The sequence below is a fragment of the Uranotaenia lowii genome, chromosome 2 (genome assembly GCF_029784155.1).
Source record: "Uranotaenia lowii strain MFRU-FL chromosome 2, ASM2978415v1, whole genome shotgun sequence".
In the NCBI taxonomy this organism is placed as follows: domain Eukaryota; kingdom Metazoa; phylum Arthropoda; class Insecta; order Diptera; family Culicidae; genus Uranotaenia; species Uranotaenia lowii.
In genome coordinates, this window is record NC_073692.1 from 131,157,276 (window position 1) to 131,177,813 (window position 20,538).

The following is a 20,538-nucleotide window of genomic DNA, read 5'->3' on the forward strand; positions in this document are numbered from 1 at the left end:
AATTATTAAAAAATATTATCAAAATCTTTTTGATTTTTATAATTTTATTTTCCTTAATACGGGCTTCAAGATCCTCCCTGTTCCATTATAGGTAAATGTACACTATTTACTCCTTCCATTCCAGGAAAAAAAATGCGACTCATGCTTTCAAGCATGAGAAAAAAAGAGCGAAACACATTTCAAGCTCAGCGTGGTGAATGAGAATGTTTTTGTTTTGATTCTGCCAGACAGCGTGGCTCCAGAGAGTAGGAAAACCATCTGTACGACTTTGGAACACGTGGATTTTCGGCTGCCATTCTCTCAGCGTGGAGAGCATGTTTACAATACCGGGTGATCGAAATCCTCATTCGTTTTGTTTTGATTCAGTTCGGGTGCCACGCGGAACGCATGACCGCTCTCTTACCTTTACTTTGGGTTTGAAATCTGAAGGGAGAATGCACACACACCGGCGTTCTTGCAGCATCATCATCATCAGCATTCCATTTGAAGCGAAAGGTTCTCCTTGGACAAATTTTTCCAAATCAGTCTTCGAACAACTTTCGAGCGGTTGGGAAGCTTTCTTCCTCGGTTGGTTGGCTAGTGAAAAGTGCAAAACTTTGGGGGTTCACCGCAGAAAAAAAGAAGGTTGAAGATGAAAGTGTTTTTTTTTTGTTGGGTGGAAAAACTTTGAAGGTCCTTTTTGTTTGAAAAGGAATTGCGGTTAAGTTTGGTGAAAGGTAAGTGTTAGGGTTTAGATTGATGATCTCGTGCTTTGTTTGAAGAAGTTTTTTGGTGTGGAGAACTGTAGTTATCCAGGAATTCAGGTGAAAACCATTTTTCTCATTAATGTGTCAGTGCCAGATAACAAGAGCCTTCATGCACAAACATGGTGCTTAAATTCTGAGCAAATTGAGAAAGAAAAATTATCTACAAGAAAAGTGATTACATAAACTGTATAACGATTTGCTACCGTAGAACAACTTAGAACTTTGCAGAAGTTTGTGTTTTGTGTGTAGTCTAATCAGTATGCAGAGCACACACATCGTCTGGCGAATGCAGAACGGAACGTATCGGAGCTTCAGATTCAATGTTAGTTCAGTCAGAGACGCATTTCAGGCAGGATTGGAAAAATGATAAATCGAGTTATTTTTGTGTGGGGAGGACTCGTTCCAGTCGGGAATTTCGTGTTGTACTCGGATGGGTAGTGTTCGAGAAGAAAGATCCCATTATTGTGGGGTGTGGGAAACGATGCGCATGTACTGGAAAAATAGCATCCCTGTGATTTGGAGTCTGTAGCTAGGGATGCTTGAATGTTGATACTTTTATACTTGTAAAGATTTTTTGATTGTTTTTTTTTTCTTAAAATCATAAGTCTACAATTAAATGTTTAACAAATTTTAAGTCACTTAACTGTTTGTTTCATGTATTCAGAAGCACATTTTTTCCTGATTTCTAGATTTTTCTAGCATCCCTAGAAAACCTTGTATGTCCTCATGTTATTTATATGGATTCTTACCATTTATCTTTTCAATAACATCATGTGAATTCAAATTCTGTGAATTAATCTTCCGGTATTTTTTTTTGCTGTCCATATTGGCAGCCGAGTCTGTCAAGGATAGAATGTGCAGCCATAAATTGGGGAAAGTTGATTAAATCAAAATATGCATTGAACTGCGAACTGAAACATTTAAATCGGTGTATACTCAACAAAAAAAAACTGAATGTCAGAGGCTGTTTCATCTTTAGCATTTATGGGCATAAATATTTGTCTAAGAAGTTTAGTTTGAATAATATTGATAAGGCTACGCTATCACTGGATTATGAAAACTGTTCTCTTCATACAATATTGTTATTTGAAAATTGAAATTCATCTTATTATTATTATTACACTTATTATACAGGCATTTCGGTCATTTACAATTCCATGATATTTTAGCTGGAATTGGAAGACATTAAAGATCACACTTTTCGGCAATTAGAACTGTGAACAAAAACATTTTAAAAAGGTGGCTCCAGAGACGAGCATTTCAATCAATAATTCATCAGATGAGTTTAAGCTTTCGTCGCTTCCATTATTTGCTTTTCTAGCAAGTAATGCCGGATAAATTCAGGAAATAATTCATTTTGTAGTTTTAAAACATATGAAAAATAAATAATTTTGAGCTTAGAACAGTTCCAATTTTTGTCAATAAAAATATTTATTAATGATTTGAATGAAAAATATTTCAGTTTGCATCCAGAAAATGGAGATGTCCAAGGACTAGACCAGATTGAAACAGATAATAGACGACAATTGATTTAAACTGGTTTAAAAAAAATCACTCTCTGGAGCCTCGTTAACCCTCATCCGTCCCTGAAATTTTTACCCGTTACAGTCCCTGGGGTGTGAATTTGACACTCCCGACTAAAACTGCTATATTTCTCTTGCCTCTCAATGGATTCTTACAAATGTTTTAGTTTTAAAAACCTCGTAGTGTTGCTCAAATATGTTTCTCAGGCAATATTCACCTCCAACCCTTCAGTTTTCCGTTATTCAAAGTCTATGAAAAAAAAATCTGGAAAAACATGATTCGGGAAAAAATTGTAAATCAGCTACTGAATACTCAAAGAAAATTTCACTTAGTATCCAAAAAAGAACTGAAGTTATACGTTGACCATAAGAATATATTTTTTTTTAATTTTTCGAGAAAATGACCACAAAAATTTAAAAAGTGGTGTAATAATCGTACTTTTCAATCAATGAATCGTGAAAAATTGTATAAGTAACGGATAACGTAATTTGGCACAATTTTTGCGTTTAAGATTTTCAAAGTACGAAACACAGAGTTTTCAACGAATTTTCATAAGAAGCTGATTTTCGAACTTTTTATCCATTTGCAATTCCTCAGATTTTCTTGCACGTAAATCCAACTTCGCACGGGATTTTAAGTATATAAACGCAAGATTTCCGTTATGCTCACTATAAATGTAATTTCATACCGAATCTAGTGATGTATTTAAATTATTGCGAAAATTTTGCGTTTATATACTCAAAATCTAGTGCAAGGTTAAATTTAAGTGTAAGAAAATCTGTGAAATCGCAAAATTTACAAAGAGTACGAAATACAGCTACTTTTGGAAATTCATCAATAAATCTGTGTTTCTTAAAACGCAAAAATGTGCCAAGTTACGTCAACTTTCCAATCTCTTTTCTAAATTTATCTAGTGTGACTTAAACAATTTTGACGATTCATAGATTGTAACGTACAGTTTTTACTCCACTTTTTTACATGTTTTGTGGTCATGATCTAAAAAAGTTTCTCAAAAATATATACATATGCTCAACGTCTAGTTTCTAACTTCAGTTATTTCTTGGACATTAAGTGAAATTTTCTTTGAGCACTCCGTAGATGATTTACATGCATGTTTTTTCGGATTTTTTTTAAGACTTTGAATAACAGAAAACTGAAGGGTTGGAGGTGAATATTGTCCGGGAAACATATTTGAGTTTTAATACAAGGTTTCCTTTTATGAAATTATTTTATCGGCTATATCGGTGAAGTGTTATATTCTGGAAGTGAAGTAGGCGTGTGCCAAGAGAGACGTGTTTTTTTCATCTGCCAGATTCAAACTAGGAAAATTTTGAAATTTCCGTGGAAAAAATAAATTATTTACCGCGAAATGGTTTCCAACTGCCTCATATCAAGATTCACTAGGACTCGCGGCTCCGGAAGATCCCAAAGGATGGCAAGCGGGATGATGATGGAGCTATCTGCTAGAACAACTGCTGGCCGTTCGGCAGGAGGTACATGAAAAAAAGGAGTCCAAAGAGGTCTGAGCTTCAATTTTCGAGGATAAAAAGCTAAGTATTCAGTTCTTCTCTTGTTTATTTTACTTAATTTTGAAAATACTACTGAACGACTTTTAAATAAGTTTCAATGTATTCGGTGGCCTAAAATTGCACAACGTTTGGGATTCTGGGGGCTCAACCTTCAAACGATTTCTGAGGGTGTTAAAAACAAATTTTTATATAGCGGCGACTCAGAAAAATGATGTTTAGAGGTCGCAGGTTACGATTTTTGAACAAAACCCATTTTTCCTATTAAAACTCTCAAGTCTTTAAATAAATCAAACATGTGTCTCTTATATTAATTATGTTAGGACTGTTCTGGATTCCCAATTTATATGTATCATTTTTTTCAATTATGCATTTTTATCACTTTTTGTTTACTAACACTAACGATGTTGGAAGCTTGGATGTTTGGATTTCACAACTCTTGGACCCCGATTCAAAGCTAAGTGTCGTTTCATTTATTTTTTTTTCCAATCCATTGCATAACACGTAAATTGATGTTTTTCATCTAAGCTTCCGCTAATTTATACAGAACTGAACAGAAACAAAACAACAGAAAATTTGACTAAAGATAAATCTTAAATGGCCCGGATGTATTTTAAGTCAAGATGGGTCATAGTTTTGATAATCCCGATTAAGAATATCTATGTTTAAAAATTGAGACGTTTGCCGACCTTTTTTTTCGTATACTGATATTTTAATCGTAAATTTTGCTATGATATTTGTGTTTAAATTGTCAATCAAAAACTTATCGAATTTTCATGTTCATTTATCAGCGCTTAACTTGTTGCAATTCAAGTCAGGATTTTCATAGAGAGCTCTCAAATAAAAAAAATCGGTTAAACGTCAACTTGATATGCCATTGGGTTAAACGACTATATAAAAGAATTATTTTTAAAAATAAATGTTTATACTTGGTAATAGTCGTTAACTTTATTTATCACCATTTAACCTAACATACTATGCCTGCTAATGAACTGAAAGCATTCTATAGAAACTTTATGAGTCAGGAAAACAAAATTTATTGTTCACCGTAACACTAGTCAAAAGTGTCTCCCAACCGATTCCTTTAACCCCTCTCCCAACCAAAATTATTTTGCTAGGATGCAGAGGTGACCTCGGTCCTAAAGCACAAATTAGATCTTTCATCCTTTCTCTTTCTTCCAACCTATCTATTGACTACTAGGACGTGGCCGGCGCCGTTATTGACGTTAAAAGAGAGAGCATCAGTTTTGTGCAGTGTGAATGAGCTGCTAATCCCAAGCACCATTCATTTGACCTCTGAATAAAATTGATGGCCTCGGTCAATCACGGAGTAGCAACCATTGGCGATGTGGAACTTGTTCTACTGAGCCACACCAGCGATCGTGGATCTCGAAATGATTGTTACCATAATTTGATTTTGGAACAAGTCATTCATACATTTTTTTCAACCATGCATTTCGGGTTTTACGGTTTAAGGTGGATGTGAGTAGTTAATCAAGCTAAGCTAAGCTAAGCTAAGCTATATCGGTGAAGTGTTATATTCTTCGTGAAAGAATATTTAAGAATTGAAACATTAAAGATATATAGAAGATACAAGGTTTTCAAAACTAGAATCGCTTGGGAAACAAGGGAGATATAGCGGTTTTAAGCGAAAAGTGTCAAATTGACACTCAAGGGCTGATTAGGGAGTTTTTTTTTCTGGACTTTCATGGTGCGCCCATAAAAAAGTAATGGTGCAAAATTAAAGATTTCATGAACTCATTGAGGGTCCCCGAAGAAATTGTATTACTTGGATGCAATGTACCCGAAGAAAGTTATAACCCGCCAAACTTCCATGAGTGTCATATTGACACTCAAGAGCGGATTAGAGTTAAAAAGAAACCTAATGATTTGAGAAAAAAAGATTATTATATCAATTAAACGTTAAGGTTAACGATATCAAAAAGCAATCACACACAATATAGAATCTCAACGAAACGCGATGGAATTTTTTTCAGACTCATGCATTTATCGAAATAGCTTTGTTATTGCCCAGAGATTCTGCAACATAGGACCGCGCATATCAGATGCTACACATCCTGCTCTCTGGAGCCGCTCTTGAAAAATATCAATGCACAATAGATTTCGTATGAATTAGATTTTTTATTCTAATAAACAAAATCTATAATATGATTTTATCAAGCTTCAGCAAGGAAATATCAAAATTCAAATTTATCAGGGAGCTGCCCACTGTTCATAAAAAGTTTACATTTTAAACTCGATTGGAGTTTATATACTATGTAGATATTCTATTATGACCGCAGGAATATGACAGCAGAGTTTAATAAGTTGCGTTACGGAAATGAAATACATCCCTTTAAATCAATGTAAGTTGATTCACAATTTTTTTCCAGATTCAAATTAAACCCTATCATGATAACCAAAATTACAGTCTCTGGAGCCATCACCTCAATAGTAAATATATTTAAAAATACATAAGTTTTCTCGAATGACTTATTCAAACCGCATTTATTAAAGATAATATCGTATTTGTAAATGTATTACACACTTGGATATAAAATAAATAAACATGGTATAACGAGAGGCCCGACACGCTTCCGGTTTTAAGTAGGTGGCTTAAGCGCCACTTCCGTTTGGAAGACCACCTACCCTTTCTTATCTTGCCCAGCTGATGAGACTCGGTCGCGAGTTCCTTTTGATTCCCGATTTTGGGAAAGAAGCGGAAAAGACTCTAAAGAGGGATCCGTACTTCGATCCTTAAGGGCCGCCCCGAAGTCGAGACAAAACCCGGGAGAAATCCGAGGAAATGGGAGTTAGCTGTTCGTTACGAAAGCAAGCTAGGGGCGCTAAACATCGGACAAGACCAAACCCCTTACCTGGATCAGAAGAGACAGAAATCGATTGGATTCGCGGCCAATCTCCGCTGCAAAGAAACAAAAATAAATCCCGAACAACGAACAGCGTGTGACTCCCTTTCCAGTTATCCCAATCAGACTATCATAGTTAAAACATTCGCATTTCGCTTACAATAATTAGTTCGTTTTATTGTATTTTCATGTGTGTCGTGTTGTGTTTACATGATACTGTTTAGGCCTAAACGATTTTTTTCCCTCTTTCTACTTCTACCTAGCAGTGCATGTTGGTGGAGACGCTTGGTTTTTCGCAAAATTACTTAGCGATTTTGCTTGGGAAAATCATTTGATTTTCATTTAATTTTTCGATTTTTCCACCTCGTGGGTGGTGAAAAGGCTACTTTCGTCGGCTCGCTAGTCCGAAAACGTGATTTTTCCGCCAGAAAGTGTGAAAAACACTTTATTTATCCGGCTTAAAAGAGACGGTAAAAGCTGCGAAAACATACCAGGTATAACAATCGCTAGAGAATATGGGTGGGTTTACTATGAGTACTCACTCGAACTGCTAGCTGTTGGCGGGACTTTATGTTTGTCCCGTCACGTCCAGTCGCTCCTTTGCGGCTACCTATCGCTCTCCCGGCGGATGTTTGCTGGTCGAGGGCTATGCAGGTAGCTAAGACGGGGCGATTAGAACCTTTTTTGTTCAGCCGGTCACCGCATAGCATTTGCGCAGCTATGCAGTGTGGCCCGCTGGAAGCTTGGTCGAATTCGGTTTCGGTTTGGCTGGGTGAATCGTTCGGCGAATGTTGGTACGTCTGTCAGCTGCCAACCCGCTTGCTGTCGGCCCCTCGTGGTGCAAACGGCTGTGGCGCCGCGTTTCAATGTGGCTGGGTGAATTTTTAGGATGGATGAAATTTTAATGTTAACAAACGCATAATGCAAAACAATCACATTCCAGCATATGGAAACGCGATTTATGAAATTTAGTTCTGATTTGCATTTTGTTGCATTTGGCCCCAGACAGCTAACTGAATTATAAAATTATTTGTTTAAAAAAATTTAGTGATTATTCGAAAAATATTTATACACCAACAGTGTTGGTATAGGATAATGAAAGCAATATAAAGTTTGTAGGTGATATCATTAAGCCAATCCGTCATACTAGGCAAAGTATTTTACGACACCGAAAAATGTAAAAATTTGTACATTTATTGCTCGATTTTTTAAATTTTTTATGACAATCAAAACCTGAAAAAAACCCTTTCACGATGTTAAAAACTATGTCATCATCAATTTGTTATCATTAAATGATAACTTTATTACAGTATATTGAAATTAAAATTGAATGAGTGTTGTGGTATACAACTGTTACATCTAACCCTGCTTTTGCATGTTGCCCCGTTTGACGGTATTAAACCTCGAACGCAACGTTAAGTGAGATCCATCAAGTTTTTAGAAAAGAGGTTTCGATTGCCCAAAGGGCAAAGAGGCTTTGGATAGCTTGGAAGGGCGAATAGTGAGTATTATGGTAAATTGATGTTTAAATAATTGAATGAATCGAACGTTAGCCGGCATTAAGCCCATGGCCCTCGATTATAATTAAAATAGCCGGGTATCAGCCCATGGAAATCGAATGTTAGGTGGGTTTAGCTTACGATCATTGTTAATTATATTAAAACAGCCGGGTCTCAGCCCATGGAATTCGACAGAAGCCGGGCCCATGGTCTTCGACAGTTACATATTTCAGCCGGGTTTAGCCATGTCTTCATTTAAGTAACAAAAATAAATAGATAAATAAATAGAATAAACAATGCAGCCAGGTTTAGCCCATGGCCAAATATACAGAAAAATAACAGAATAAACAATCAAATTTAAATAAATCGAATCATTGAAAAAGGGGAGAATGTGGCATCCTAGAATATGCCTCTGCTTTCATGTTAAAGGAAAGTATATGAGAGCCACAAATATGTAAGCGATGGTTAGCAATCGCTAGCACAACTGACCTTTTATTGTATCTAGGTAGTCGGTAAATAGGGTCCTGACTCTTACCTGACTCATAATATTACAGACGTTTTTGTTTTATGTTTATGTAAGCCGGTCTCTCTAAAATTAGGTCAAATTCTGAAGAAAAACAGGATACCTGACACCAGGCTTACAGGTATTCACTTTGTTTGCCTCAAAATTTCCAGTCATCACCGACGCAACCACGGTAACGACGCTGTTTATCATTTACTATGAACGATGTTTTTTCGTTCTGTTTGTGTTGTTTGTCGTTTCTTGTTGATTTTCTCCTCCCGAATTTCAGTAATTGTTTACTCTAGCAATCATTCGCTTCGCAACTGAATCAATTCGTTCGCGAGTTGATTCGGCGCGAGTTGATGACGGTGCTGTTGATTCATGCTTAGACTCAGACCATTAAGGAAGAATTATAATAGGGATTAAGTCCCGGGATAAAGACTAAGGGCCATATTTGATGAATAACTAACACTACTTAAGAGGAAAATAAGTCAGTATTGGCATAGATTTGGTTTTTGGGCACCTCTCGCGTTCCTAGAATTAAATCGTTTTGCTTCATGAAGCATTCGCGACAAAGCATGATCGTCAGCGAGTCGAGTAGATGTCAAATATTTCGACGTGGACTGCGCGCAATGTACTCATTAGGAGCAAATGATGATTGTTTGATGGTTCCGATTTTTTAATAAAAAAAAAACTAAGTGAAATCAAAACAACTCACAAAACTTGAGATGTTTTTTTTTTTTATCTTAAAGCTGTTGGACCGATTGTAGTTTATCAGTTTGGAAATTGTTATCGCGTCAGCAATAAATTTTTCTTCGGAAGTCCGGACTTCCGACAGACTTCCGGTAAATAAAAGTGAAGTAGGGCCCAAAAATACCCTTGCGGGGTAGAACGCCAACGACTATATTTTGATAGATTTTGAAGATTTTCGAAGTTTTTATTAAATTCTTCGTTCATAAATGTCTTTTTGAAATCAATAATAATAATAATCAAATTAAATGTTAAGGTATGTAGCTATTCATCACTTAGGTTGTACAAAGTGAGCAAATGATACAGGCTTTTACGCCAAGGTGATTGCTTCAAACATGCTCACCGTTGATTCTTTTGTTTGTAATAAGAATATATTCAAATTACTAATTGATTCAATTCACAATCTATCGCGGTGATAAACAAAAATAAATCCGTATTTACTAATTAGCTTAGCTTAGCTTAGCTTGATTGACTACTCACATCCACCTTAAATCATTGAACCCGAAATGTATTAAAACATTTTTTCAAAACGAATTACTGAATTATTCACGTCGCCAATGGTTGCTACTCCGTGATTGACCGAGGCCATCAATTTTGTACAGAGGCCAAAAGAATGGTGTCTGGGATTGACAGCACATTCACAATGAACAAAACTTATGCTCTCTCTTTACACATCAATAACGGCGCCGGCCACGTCCTAGTATTCAATAGATAGATTTGGAAAAGAGAGAAAGAGATAAAAGAACAATATTGCGCATTAGGACCGAGGTCACCTCTGCATCCTAGCAAATAATTTTTTAAATTGGAGGCTTGGGTGAAAGGATGTGATTACGAAACACTTTTGACGAGTGTCAATTTTGTTATACCTATTCTCTTGTATTCTTAATTCTTTTCATTCTCTTGTTATTCTGTTGTTTCCAAATGAAACTCCTACATTTGATGAAAACTTTTTTCCTGGGAAAGACCAAAAATACACATTTTGTATGCCAAATATTCGTTTCAATAAAAAAAAATCAATTCCTGCTTCTATACAGGTAATATGGTCATGAAAAAAGAGATACAAATTGCTAGTTGGTTTGATGGTAATTAAGTCAATAATCAATTACAAATTGAATTATTCAAACTAGTTTATATGACGCAATATTTAAGAAATTATAATGAACTTCCTAATACAGTTATATTTTTGATAAACAAATGTAGTGTTTTTCTGATTTATCTACTTTAAAATTGAAAAAAACAAAAAAGCAACAAAAAACGCAATTTTTCATAATTTGAAACCTATTTTTGCATTGTTAGAATGATAATTGTTTCTGGGGGATGGCATTATTCATGATAATAATTATTAGAGAAGCTATGAGTGTCTGACTATTATCATTCTGTTTAACATCCTAACTTAACTTGATTTCATGATATTTGAGCTCACTCATGTTAGATAATTGAATAGTTAAAATATGTTATCAGTATTAAATGAAGAAAAAAACGATATTCACGTGAACAGAGCTACTGATCTTAAAGATTTTATTCTATGTGAACTCATTTTCTTTTCAGTACGATTTAGTGGTTTGATTTCGAACATAATCTGCTCACTTGCCTACATAACTCGCCCTCTAATGTAATTATTTCATATTTGAGATTTGATTATGAATAAGACAAAAATAATACTCATCTTGAGGATGATCCTATCGTCGAACTTTTGGCTCCCGACATGGGTTAGCTTTGGTAAAACCCATTCTTCAATCACCAGATACTTTTAGCCACTCGAGAGAGCGATCCGAAACTGTTAACACAACCGACATTTTCGATTCTGGGCATCGATCGAACATTCCAGGAATTTGTTCGCTTAAACTTAATGCTTCTTTAGCTATAAACAGCATCCTTCACACTTTACACTGGTTTAATATGGAAATGTACAAGAAACTCTTCGAAGTGAAAAAATTTTCTCTCATGGCCCAAAAATAAATCCGTAATTACTAATTGATGAAAAACTGCTGTAATTTGTTGTTTTATGTTAAACTGAAAATTTATTTAGGTTCAAATATCCGATTACAATGCCCTCATCTTCTATTTGCAGTGATTTTTGCCATATGCACCGTTTTTTTTACGGTTCTCGCAAATTAACACGTCATTTGAGATAAAATAATCAATTCAAGTCGTACATGTGAACGGCAGATTTGATACCGCATTAAAAACCATTGTGTAATTTTTATGAAAATTAGTTGAAAAACATCATGAAAACTTCCATCTTTATATACTTTGGACAATTGAGTCGAAAAAAGTGGTGTATAATATATGGAAATTTAACTAAGATTCCGACGAAAAAGTTTATCTTTAAAATTCTATAAGTTATAATTCTCTATAGGCTATTTTAACATTTTTTTCCATACATTGGCTTACATGCTGCAAGAACACTTAACTGAATCAGAATCTTACTGTTATGCTAAGAGATTTATTCTGTATTGTCTTATATAAGCTATGAAAAATGCAGCTTATTTTTAGAAAAAGCTGATTTTAAAGATTTTCTGTTCATCATAGAATTCAAATTGAGACTAAAGTTTGATTTTTTCCGGTGTCAGTCATCTAACTTGGTACAAGTTTTCCAAGACAAAAAGCGGGACATTTTGAGGAAAAAGCGGGACAGCGGGACATTCAACAAAAAAGCGAGACATGTCCCGCTTTTGCGGGACGGATGGCAACCCTATCAATGTTCAAATTTTTTTCTTTCTGGAATTCTCTACTTCCAACTTTTTAAATGAAAGCTTGTTTTGAGCTTTCTCTTCCAACCGAATTTCATCAATGTTATCTAAAACCTTTTTGTTGTATGAGTAAAGTCAGGTTTTCCATCGTCGCATGGGCCAGTGGTCCATTGGACTACGTCATTCTGTCAGTGGTCTTAAATTCAGAATGGCCATCGATTCTGTTCATTGTCAATTGAGTATTGTTAGTAAAGATCTATTTCACATTGCTGGTGGCCAAACATATTTAGGTTCATCGAAACGGCATAAAATTGGTACAGCCGGCCAAGGATTTAGAGCACCGCAGTGAGTACTTCACTGGAATTTATCTCACATTTATAAAAGTTCAATAGAGGAAACATGTTCTTATTGAACTCTTAGCATGTTAGCGAAAATATTCCTCAAATAATGTTCATTGGTGCACTTAACCAGAAAGTTGGAATGTTGAAAAAAACTGTCAACCATGCCTTATGCCTTATATTTACTTACTATACTGAATACTCATATTTTATATACTTGTTTGAAATCTTCTGTGATTTTTGTTCTTGGATTTGCGAATGATTTCTTTTAGGAATTTAAAAAATAATTTCAGTAATTCTGAGTTTTTGGAGAACGGAACGATGACAAAAAAAACATAATATACTTTTTCCCTTTTCGAAAGCTTATTCAATTGAAAAAAGAAAAGAAATTGGATTGAAAGCATACTTAAACACACTAAAAAATCACACATCACTTCAAAGTGCATCGACCCAGTAAAAAGCCTAGCGAGCGCCATCATCGCTAATGATAAAATTGAATTCCTAATTGTTCAACGACATTCTAAGAGGTTCTAAGGCTGGCAAAAAGTCGAGCTTCGCTTTGCTTCCGTAAGCTCTTCCCATTTGTGGACATTTTTTTTACTCACTCGCTCCCACGATGCATCATTCTGACTTGTTCCCATTTCCGGTGTGTGTGATATGAAGTGCCAGCACGAGTCGCTGTGATTAAGTGCCTGGTACTTGTGATGCCATTGCGACGGTCGCCATATAACTAGCACCGAGGGGTAGCTGCTAGCTCTGATGGGTTTAAAGTTGGTCAACAACTCCGCTACTGTTCTTCGGAAACCCGCCACCCCGGAGAGTAGTTACGAGTGCAAATGGCATCAGTTTTGCTGAAGTGAAACCCGTGATGGATGAAGGATGGATGGGGTTGCTACGAAGTACATCAAAAGCTTCACCCTAGGCGAGGGAAGAGGGACTCCCTGATGGAAAAGTGGTTCCGGTAAGCAGACACTTGTGCCGCTATGCAAATACCCGCGCTCGGTGGTTTTTGGATTTAGTCGTATCGTTTGCTGGACTACGCAAAGAGTGACTGGATGAGGATGATGACTGGAATGGAACCAAAACCGACCCTTCTGGTCGTGGGCTATGATTTACTTTCAAGGGTTACAATAAATTGGATCTTTTGTGAGACGAGCGCTTGTCCGCTGCAGATTCTGCCTGCACACTTTCGAGTGACATCGAAAATGTGACGCCCGGGTTGAGTTATCGCATTCGGTTAAAATTTAATTTAAACCATTCATCCGTTGAATGCACTTTTGGATCCCGTTTGTGGTTTTTATGATGTAGAGTACTTTTTGGGATCCCAATTTAGAAGAAGATATTCGAAAATTGAACCCGTATTTCATTGATATCATAAATGACTATATTTTAGTATAAAATTTAACGATGAAATATGATAATCACAATTTATTTTATTTATAAATAATTTGGATGTAAAAACGAATACAAATTATTTGATAATCTCTTCAAGATATTTGTTTATTTTACTCAAAGTGAACTATAATAATAATTATTTTGAAAAAAATAAAGTTTAGAAATTTCGAAACTTTGAAGAAATCGGTGGCTAAGGTGTACGAATTACCAATTCGATAACCTTCAAATCGGATCAATGTTTTCACTTCACGATGCAAATGTAGCTGGAGTTTCCTTTTTCAAACAACATTGTGTCAAATGATGGTCTCATACCGGTAAACTGAACTACCAGTTAGGAGCTTTTCCTGGAAGAGTCAGGAATTTCCACTTATTTTCCCATTTGCAAAGCGACGATGATGGCAACGACGACGACGACGGAAGAGAAAGATGAAATTGCAAAAATAAAATCCATCTCCAAGGGTGCAAAACGATTTCAAAACGAAAGAAGGAACATCAAACGAAACCTTGCTTCATTACCATTCCAGTAGGGATGCTGGGTCGAAGTGGAGTTGGGGGAGTTGCTTTTCTTACGATATGGTGTTGGAATTGGTTTTGGGAATGTGATTTTTGAGCAATGGTGAACTGATGCTACCTTTGGATGAAAATAGCAAATTGTTTTCCGTATTCAAATAAGAGGTCAATATTTTCAATGGTCCTTTAGAATACTATTTAGCAAAGAAGGTAAATTGTATTTTAATTTAATTTCAGCATAAATATCTCCCAGCTTAACATTCAGTTACATGAACTAATGTTTTTATATAATTTAAATTTATTCAACCGACCACATGGTCAATCTTCAACCGAATTAAAATCATTTGCAAGAATGTTTATATTTGGAGAAAAGCAATTTTCAATGTCTATCGCAATGCCGTATTTATATTTAGGGTGTCCGGGTAAATTTTTCTCGGGGGTGATTAATGTGTTCCTATATCTAACTGACGTACTTAACACTGAAATCAAATTATATTATGTTTCACCGTGTTAACATCAGTGGAAATAAAAAACTAAAAAGCGAACACGAAATTATTGCGACACCGAAAATGTCAGGCCAATTTTCTTATAATGTTTAGAATCAAACCAAAATTTCAGTGTAGTTTTATACATACATTTACCACCAAAATTAAAAAAAAAGTTAGTCGATGGAGCCTTGAGTGCAAAATTGAACGCATTTCCGCTTCATGTCCTCCATCAAAGTCTTTACAGTGTCATCCGGTACTAGTTTCTCAGTTTTTTTTTTCATATTCTTAACATGTCCTTCTCGTCTTTGACTTTCTTCTTCCTCTTCCGAAGCTCCCGCTTCATTATTGCCCAGTACTGCTACACCGGGTGCAGCTCATGTGGGTGGCTTGTTCATGTCCTTTGGAACAAAATGGACAGAATTGGCCTCATACTACTCCAGGACACTTTTAGAATAGTGGCATGATGCCAAATCTGGCCAAAATAGTGGAGCTTCGTCGTGCTGCTGCAAGAACGGAAAAAGCACTTCTCGAGGCACTCAGATTGGTAGATCTCGCAATTTACTGTGCCCTTTATCACGAAAGGCTTACTCCTCAGTCCGCAAGAGCAGATGGCCTGCCAAACGAGACATTTGGAGGCGGACTTCGACATTTTCTTCTTGTTAAGTTTGTTGTTCACATCGAACTTGCTATTGCTGGTGAAAAACTCCAACCCCGGAATTTGTTTAAAATCGGCTTTTATATACGTTTCGTCGTCCATCACACAGCAGCCATATTTTGTCAGCTTCCGTGCCCGAGTTTTAGCCGTCGACTATTGCCGCTCATCGTGATTTGGTCTGTTGCTACCTTGTATGTATGTAGTCCAGCTCTCTTCTTTGGATTCTAGACGTAGCTCTGCGACATGCTGATCTTTTTAGGCAAATGAGCAACGACTTGAGTCGTTGGGATTTGCTTTAATCATCCGCTTCACCTTTTCCTCCGTCTTTTTGTTCTCGTCCCAGTTTTCTTGGGACCGCTTCAACACTCTGGCGACGGTTGAATGGTGAATGTTCAATATTTTTCCCAGCTGCCGGAGCGACAGGTCAGAAAATTCCTGGTGTTTGGAAAGAATTTGTTTTCTCGACTTGCCTTAGTTTACCTCCATTTTCGTTGAATCGGAAAAACAAGACTTCGAGTTTGACAGCATGTAAACAATACACATCAATGAGAAAGTGTGAAATTTGGTTGATTTTTACCCAATAGTAAAAAAGTTATGCCCTGTTGAAGGTGTCGCAATAATTTCGTGTTCGCCCTTTATGTGTAAGAATTCAAGAGTAAAATTCAAAATCTAAAGTCAGATTATATTCGAGGCCCTCTGGATCAGATGATTGCAAGTGCCAAAATCATCAATTTTTAGCTAAGTATATTTAACGATTCTTAATGTTTCAATGTACATCCGGGGCAAAACTCAGATTTTTTTTTATTATTTTTATGATCACTTTTTTGATTGAATTAAACCCGGTTGAATTCGAAAAATATATGAAAAATCGATCACCTTCAAAACTTTGAAGCGCGTTCTCTCGATACTATCATTTAGGTTCTTGCAGCCCTCTGATCACAAGCGCCTCATTTGGAACCAATGTATCAAATTAAAATTATAATTTCAAATCTAGATTTGAGAAACAAATTACAAATGAAAATCAAATACAAAATTTAAAAGCACAGTTACACTCCGGAAAAAGCAGGAATTGCAAATTTTCAATTCATAATATAAATGTGTATTTTAATTTCAAATCTTCAAAATACAAAAAAAAAGTTTTCATGTAATCTGTTGAATATTTTTTTGTTGTTTGTTTTTTTGTTTTTTGTTTTTTTTGAATATTTTTTAATTTTTTCGTAGAACTCTAGAGTTTTAAAGTGTTAAAAAATGAAAAAAATCCTATGAAGATTATAATTTTGAACATAGAATAAGTTTCTCATCAGATCAAATATTAAATTCAAAAACGTTTGTGATTTATTTTTTTTTTTAAAGTTACATTTGGGAAAATAAATTCAGTATTGATATTAAATGTTCAAAACACAAACTTAATCATTTATTTATTTTCGTAGTATTCCGTCTCACGACATAACTTGACGAACATTATTCCTAAAATTCCCTCGGCCCATGGCAACCGTTCTCCAATTTTTCGAACATCCCACATTCGCCAGATCACGCTCCACTTGGTCTAACCACCTCGCTCGTTGCGTTCCTGCTCGTCTCGTGCATACCGGATTCGTAGCGAACACCTGTCAAAACAGTCAGGACGATTCGCGCAACATGTTCTGCCCAGCGTATCCGAGCAGCCTTCATCACCTTCTGGATACTGGGTTCGCCGTAAAGTCGCGCGAGTTAGTGGATCGTCCTTCGATAGACAAAGTCTTCGACTATCTCCAGCTGGTCGCCGTCGATCGTGACCTTGTTACTTCGTCTTGAACGTATTAATCATCAACCCAATCCTTCCTGCTTCGCGTTTCAGTTTGCGGTAGATCACCACCACCGCAGATGATCTGCCGTCTTTGTTGGCGGCATTGAGGACAGTGATCGCTCGATAGTTCTCACAGTCCAATTTGTCGCCTTTCTTATAGATGGGGCATATTACCCCCTCCTTCCACTCATCCGGTAGCTGTTCTATGTCCCAGATCCGGACTATCAACCGGTGTAGGCAATCGGCCAACTTGTCCGGGCCCATTTTGATGAGTTCAGCTGCGATGCAATCCTTCCAGCCGACTTGTTGCTATTCAGTTGGCGAATGGCTTCCTTAACTTCACTCATCGTTGGGAGTGGCTTCTCTACGTCGTTGGCTACGCCGGCGATGTACCCCACCGTCTTGATCTCTTGCATGTGCGCCGTTCAAGTGTTCATCGATGTGCTGGTTCCACCTTTTGATCATCTCACGATTGTCTGCCAGGATGCTTTCGTTCTTATCACAGCACATTTCGGCTTGCGACACGAAGGTTTTGCGGGATGCGTTGAGCTTCTGATAGAAGTTTCGTTTTTCCTTGGAACGATGCATCCCTCGAGCTCCTCCTCCTCTAGGCTGCGATTCTTGTCTTGGAAAATTCGGACTCGCTGCCTCTTCCTCTTTCGGTTATTTTCCACGTTTCGACGGGTGCTTCTTTGCACGACTGCCGCCCACGCGACGTGCTCTTTGTCCATCACTCTTCTACACTCCTCGTCGAACCAGTCGTTCCGTCGAGTTCGTTCCACATGCCTGATGACGTTTTACGCAACACTGTTGATCTCGCCCTTTGCCGGCAGCGCCGCTTTGAGTGATTTCACGTAGGTCGATCTGTGATCATGTGAAATCACAAAAAACTTAAGACCACTACCGAATACTTAATTCAGCGTATAAAAAAGCTAGCTTTCGATGCTACAAGAACTATTTGACACGACTGCAAAGAAACTTCAAGAAAAATCCTAAATCGTTTTGGAAACATGTCAAGGATCAACTAAGAGAATCGGCGTTACCAACTCGACAACTGGACTACGAGATGGCAAATTCGGATGCAGACATATGTAATCTGCTTGCAAAAAAAAATTTCTAGTGTTTTCACTTCTGGATCTATTTCTGCCTGAACTCATCTCTAAACAACATTGCAATAGAAGAGAAAACCATTTTGAAGGCGACTGCTAAGATGAAAAACTCTCTTTCCTCTGGCCCGGACGGAATACCCGCAGCTTTTTTGAAACGCTTCATGATTCATTTATTGTATCTTATAAAACGAATATTTCAAGCATCGATGGACAGTGCTGTTTACCCTTAGCTGTGGAAGGATGCTTATATGTTCCCCGTTCAAAAAAAGAGGACAAAAGGGACGTAAATAACTACAGAGGAATTTCCACCTTATGTGCCATTGCAAAATTGTTCGAACTGGTAACCCTGGATCCTATTTTATATTTTTTCAAGTAAAATTTTTCCACTGATCAACATGGTTTTATGCCCAAGCGCACAACGAGCACGAACTTAATGACATTTACATCTTTTGTGCAAGACAGCTTTACGACGGGTAACCAAACTGATGCAATCTATACAGACCTGTCTGCTGCCTTTGACAAGGTCAATCATGAAACTGCTATTGCAAAACTCGGACGTCTAGGTATCTGTGGTTCCTTATTATATTTAATCCGGAGTTACCTTACCGGAAGAAAGCTAACCGTTAAATCTGCGGATTCGTTATCTAGAAAGTTCCCTGCTACATCCGGAGCCACAAGAGCCGCAAAAGAGCCACCTAGGACCGACTGTTTTCCTCATTTATTTCAATGAGGCTCTCCTATTGCTTGATGGACCAAAACTCGCCTACGCCGATGATTTGAAATTGTTTAACGCAATCAAAGGTCCTGAAGACACTGTATCTCTGCAAAGACAATTAAACCTTTTTGCTACCTGGTGCAACAACAACTGCCTGGCGTTGAACCGCAGTAATTGTTCCATCATAACATTTTCGCGCCAACGCCATCCTATCCTCGCCGATAATTTCCTTTCGGTCCATTTAATCGCTAGAGTGGACCACAAAAGAGATTTAGGTGTGGTTCTTGATCAGAAACTTGACTTCCAGATGCATACTAACTACATAGTTGATAAAGCTTCCTGATGTTTGGGCTTTATATTCCGCGTGAGGAAGGATTATAGAAACGTGCACTACCTGAAAAGCCTCTACTGCAGCTTAGTAAGCTCCATTCTGGAGTACGCGTCGGCTGTTTGGAGCCCCTTCCATTAGAATGGCGCTGATCGGATCGAAGCTTTACAACGACGTTTTATGCGATATGCTCTATGCCATTTGAACTGGTCTGATCCGTTCCACCTTCCAAGCTACGAGAACTGCTGCAACCTCATTAGCCTAGTCACGCTACACGCCCGCCGAGCAGCCACACGGGCCTTGCTTATCTCCGATATCCTAGGGTTGCCATCCGTCCCGCAAAAGCGGGACATGTCCCGCTTTTTTGTTGAATGTCCCGCTGTCCCGCTTTTTCCTCAAAATGTCCCGCTTTTTTTCTTGGAAAATATTTACAAAGTTCACTGGTTTACAATGGAAAAAATCTAACTTTAGTCTAAATTAAGATTCGTTGGTTCAACAAAGGAAATCTATCAAATACGCCTATTTCTAAAAATAAGCAGCATTTTTCATTGTTAATATAAGACAATACTGAAAAAATTTAAAGTTCTTAGCATTACAGTAAGATTCTGATTCAGTTTAACGTTCTTGGAGCACGTTCGACCAATGTATGAAAATATCTGCTACAGATTTCCAAAATTTTCTTACTTAATGATCGAAATTCATTTCTGAATACTAAATTTTAATATCTTAAAATAATTTGAGGGTTCTGGTTCCCTATTATCAACATCTAAATTGCATTTCTGTTTTCATATTTCACTACGTCTCTGGTTTAGGATTCTTGATTTTCAGTTCACATCATCATCATTAGAAAACAGAATTGAAAAGTGTTTTGAAATTGTTATTCAAATTTGGTTGTGCATTTCATTCAAAATTATATCTATAGTTTTTGTAACTCATATGCAATACAATAATTTTATTCCAAATATGAAAAAAAAACACAATATTAAAGCTATGTTCATCTGGATTCCAGGCAGTTACAAACGCGTGTTTTTTTAAACTATTCGTTTGATCGATAAACGAGAGCATTATAGTGAGTCTCCTTATATTTCTGATCTAATTGATCCAAAA

The 20,538-nt window shown here is 36.9% G+C and overlaps 1 protein-coding gene across 3 annotated transcripts in view; it reads left to right on the plus strand.

Annotated features, from left to right (window-relative positions):
- Window positions 1-538: 538 nt before the first annotated feature.
- The window catches only part of LOC129748123 (locomotion-related protein Hikaru genki-like), an 82,104-nt gene continuing 62,104 nt past the window's right edge, over window positions 539-20,538 (plus strand). For all 3 annotated transcript variants that reach the window (XM_055742618.1, XM_055742617.1, XM_055742619.1), the window contains exon 1: window positions 539-716. The gene's annotated coding sequence lies outside the window, so the exon portion shown is untranslated. The remainder of the gene's footprint in view (window positions 717-20,538) is intronic.